The sequence below is a fragment of the Hibiscus syriacus genome, unplaced genomic scaffold, assembly GCF_006381635.1.
Source record: "Hibiscus syriacus cultivar Baekdansim isolate YM2019G1 unplaced genomic scaffold, ASM638163v2 tig00112206_pilon, whole genome shotgun sequence".
NCBI classification, from domain to species: Eukaryota; Viridiplantae; Streptophyta; class Magnoliopsida; order Malvales; family Malvaceae; genus Hibiscus; species Hibiscus syriacus.
In genome coordinates, this window is record NW_024063267.1 from 1,632,721 (window position 1) to 1,637,521 (window position 4,801).

A 4,801-nucleotide genomic window follows, 5' to 3' on the forward strand; every position below is an offset into this window, starting at 1 on the left:
TCCTTGATGGCACAATTTGACGTCAGTCAATGTATGGCTAAGTATGGTGATTATTCATTCCCTCTGGGGGTATCGACTGCTGCAGCCGTATTGGGGGTACAAAACAAAGGCAAAAGTGTTATAGAAGTCTGTAGGAGTAAGAACTGGAAAGCACTTGCCTCCAAATATGGTTTGAATCATAAGGTGACATATACTGAAGTTGAAGAGGATATCAAAAGTGGATATTACTTGGGGGATGAGCTGAAGGCCCGAGTTCTATTGTACCTTGTCGGTATATTTCTTTGTCCAACGGGTGATACGTCAACGAACAAGGAATATATGAAGCTCATTTGCGATGAAGGCTTGAAGGGTGAATTCAATTGGGCTGAATATATCCATTCGAGATTGATTGAATCAATTATCACCTTTAAAAAGGGCAGCCAGAGATACCTCAAAGGGTGCATAGCAATCTTAGAGGTAAATGAGTTGAATCACTTTTTTGTGTTTTATATAAAAATTCTAATTTTATTATAAATGCAGGTTGCACTGTTCGATTTTTGGTCGGGCTGTGAGGCAGTGCCGGCTTATGAAAGAACCGGAGTGGCACGCATCCGTGCATGGGGGAAGGAAGAGGTGGTTAGAGTGATGGTGAAGTTGAAGTTGGATAGAGGGAAGAAGCAAGAAATGGTAATAAATGTAATTAAATAATATTAAGAATATAATCAATGTCTTAATATTGTAATTTAATTTTTTGAAGGTTATTGGCAAGGATGTAGAGGAGGCAGTGGAGGCAGAGGAGAAGAAAGGAGGGATGGTTGTATTGGGGGATGAAGGTGAGTGGGACGACGGTGAAGCAAAACAGAGTAACTTCGACATTTTGATGTCTGAATTGGCTGATATCAAAAAAATCCAATTTGAAATCATGCAAAGACAATCAAGAGTCGAAGAGAAACTTGATCAAGTCGTAGAGAAACTCGAGAGGCATAAGGGGGTAGTGGAAGGAAAAATAGATGGAGTGGTGAAAGAAGTAGAGGTGTTGAGGGGTGAAGTGGTGAAAGAAGTTTCGGTGTTAAGGGGTGATATTAAGATGGTGACGGGAGAAAAATTTGAGGGAGTGGTGAAGGAGGTTGTTGATTTGAGGAGTGAACTTACGGGGGTGAAGGGGGTGGTTGATAAATACTCGGATGAAGGAGCTCAATTGAAGGGTGAAATAAAAGATATGAAGAGCTATGTAGAAAAAAAGTACGATGAACTGAAAAAATATGAAGAAGAAAAGAGGGAGGAGGAAGAAGAAGAGATGGAAGAAATGAGGAGGAAGGAAGTCGATGTCATTTATACACCGGAGAGTGTTATAGCAGCAGTTTTGGATTCGGAATGTCCTGCACCCCAGAAGAAGAAACAGAAGGTAAGTTTAATAAAAGAATACTTAATTTGATTTTTATTATGTTGTTGTGACAAAAATTTGTATGCAAAATTGTAGGTTGAAAAAGCGGACATTCCAACCGGAATTGATGACATCGAAGCTGCAATTTGTGATTATTTATGGAATAGCGAGTTAGAATCGGGGTAAGTGAAATATATTGTTTTGTGAGTGATATTTAAATATTTCATGACAAGATATTAATCCTAATGATTCATACAGATATTCTGTAATATCAATGGGAAATCAATTCGCTACTGTATACGACGTTGCAACGTTGAAGCCTACGGAATGGGTTGGCGGTGTGGTAAGTAGAAAGTAGAAAATAAATAAAACTTATTGAATATGTTCTGATTGTGTAATTAATTTTGTTAGGTTATCGATTTGCTCGCCTGGACCATATGCTACGATTCTCAAAAGTCACACCGGAGGATTGGCTACCTTCCATACCTCTTAGTGGTGAGTTAAATTAATAAATATTGAAAAGTAGTGTTATAGACGGTAAATTAATAATGTTTGTTGCGTAATTACAGCAACAGGCGTTGGAAGGCAACAACAAAGAAAGTGTTGAGGGTATTTCTACCTTCTGGGGTGTCATATTGGATAACTATGTGAAATTCACCGACTGTGAGAAGGTAAGACACCATACCAATTGCAAATGATGTTTTCGGATATAGAATGTTGAATTTTGTCAAATTGGGTGTGAAATTTGTTGCAGATAATGATCACAATAAACTACCATAATTCACATTGGTATCTGTTGGTGTTGGATATGGTAGATCATGTTGTAACAATATATGATAGTATGTTTACAACTGAAGCAGCTAAACAGAGAGTGAAGGATGCTAAGAGATTGGTATGTATGTATGTATGAAAGGACATTATGTAAATTATAATGCATAATTTTTTGGTGCATAACTTCTTCTATTTTAATGCAGATTAAAATATTAGATTCTTATAATAAGAAACGCATTTGGGTTGAGTCATGTGGATCTCTAGGAAAGTATCCCTTGAAAAATTTCAAATTTGTGGAGCATAAGAAGAATAAGCAATTGAATGGGTATGAGATGTTATCACAAATAGAAAGCTTAATTTATGCAGTATTCATCATATTGACATGTGTGGTTTTCAAATTTTGTAACAGATATGATTGCGGCATGTATGTGATGATGTGGATGGAATCGATCGGTTCTACAGGGGCAACTGGTGATTTTGTAAGTGGATAGAAAAAATTGTTTGTGGTAAAATTGTTAAAAGTCGTAGATTGAATGCTGTAGTTGACAATACTTAACGTTCTGACAATTTGAATATAGGTTGTTGGAGACTGGGATCGATCGCGAGTATTAAACGATCTCGTAAGCCACAATCAAAATGAACGAAGACAGGAGATAACAAAAGCTGCAATATTACATAGGAATAACAAAAGGATGCAATGATGTAAATGTCGAGTTAATTTTGTATAAGATTTATAATTTTGTATACGATTTATATTTTTTTATGTGAATATAATTATGAATGAGATGAGAAAAGTTAGCAGTATGTTGTTGTACATGTTTCTTATACACATTAAGGGTCATGTCGATACTAATATAGTTTGTGTCGATATTTTTTTTCCAGAATGAATTAAAAACAAGGTGCACCCATAAAGTGTCGATCCATATATAAAAAAGTGTCGATCCCAAAATCATCGAACCAAAAAGTATAATGTAATATGTAATTTTTTAATCTAACCGGTACAATTATACCGGTTTTATGAGAGAATAAGTCTAAATAATGTGTCGACACTAATATAGTTTGTGTCGATATTTTTTTTCCAGAATGAATTAAAAACAAGGTGCATCAATAAAGTGTCGATCCATATATAAAAAGTGTCGATCCCAAAATCATCGAACCCAAAAGTATAATGTAATCTGTAATTTTTCAATCTAACCGGTACAATTATACCGGTTTTATGAGAGAATAAGTCTAAATAATGTGTCGACACTAATATAGTTTGTGTCGATATTTTTTTTCCAGAATGAATTAAAAACAAGGTGCACCCATAAAGTGTCGATCCATATATAAAAAGTGTCGATCCCAAAATCATCGAACCCAAAAGTATAATGTAATCTGTAATTTTTCAATCTAACCGGTACAATTATACCGGTTTTATGAGAGAATAAGTCTAAATAATGTGTCGACACTAATATAGTTTGTGTCGATATTTTTTTTCCAGAATGAATTAAAAACAAGGTGCACCCATAAAGTGTCGATCCATATATAAAAAGTGTCGATCCCAAAATCATCGAACCCAAAAGTATAATGTAATATGTAATTTTTAATCTAACCGGTACAATTATACCGGTTTTATGAGAGAATATGTCTAAATAATGTGTCGACACTAATATATTTTGTGTCGATATTTTTTTTCCAGAATGAATTATAAACAAGGTGCACCCATAAAGTGTCGATCCATATATAAAAAGTGTCGATCCCAAAATCATCGAACCCAAAAGTATAATGTAATATGTAATTTTTTAATCTAACCGGTACAATTATACCGGTTTTATGAGAGAATAAGTCTAAATAATGTGTCGACACTAATATAGTTTGTGTCGATATTTTTTTCCAGAATGAATTAAAAACAAGGTGCATCAATAAAGTGTCGATCCATATATAAAAGTGTCGATCCCAAAATCATCGAACCCAAAAGTATAATGTAATCTGTAATTTTTCAATCTAACCGGTACAATTATACCGGTTTTATGAGAGAATAAGTCTAAATAATGTGTCGACACTAATATAGTTTGTGTCGATATTTTTTTTCCAGAATGAATTAAAAACAAGGTGCACCCATAAAGTGTCGATCCATATATAAAAAAGTGTCGATCCCAAAATCATCGAACCCAAAAGTATAATGTAATCTGTAATTTTTCAATCTAACCGGTACAATTATACCGGTTTTATGAGAGAATAAGTCTAAATAATGTGTCGACACTAATATAGTTTGTGTCGATATTTTTTTCCCAGAATGAATTAAAACAAGGTGCACCCATAAAGTGTCGATCCATATATAAAAAGTGTCGATCCCAAAATCATCGAACCCAAAAGTATAATGTAATATGTAATTTTTCAATCTAACCGGTACAATTATACCGGTTTTATGAGAGAATATGTCTAAATAATGTGTCGACACTAATATATTTTGTGTCGATACAAATTTAAATATCAAGTGTTTTCCACCGTTTATATAGTACTCTTAATCGAGAAACCCTAAACATAAATGCAAGCAGGCAGATCTTCCTCTTTCTTCCTTCTACCGTTATCATAAGTGACGATCAGATATTCAGGTAAATTTATCGATATTTTATGGGTTTGATTGATTTCTATATTGGAGTTTTTATCCTGAATGTGTTTGTGTTC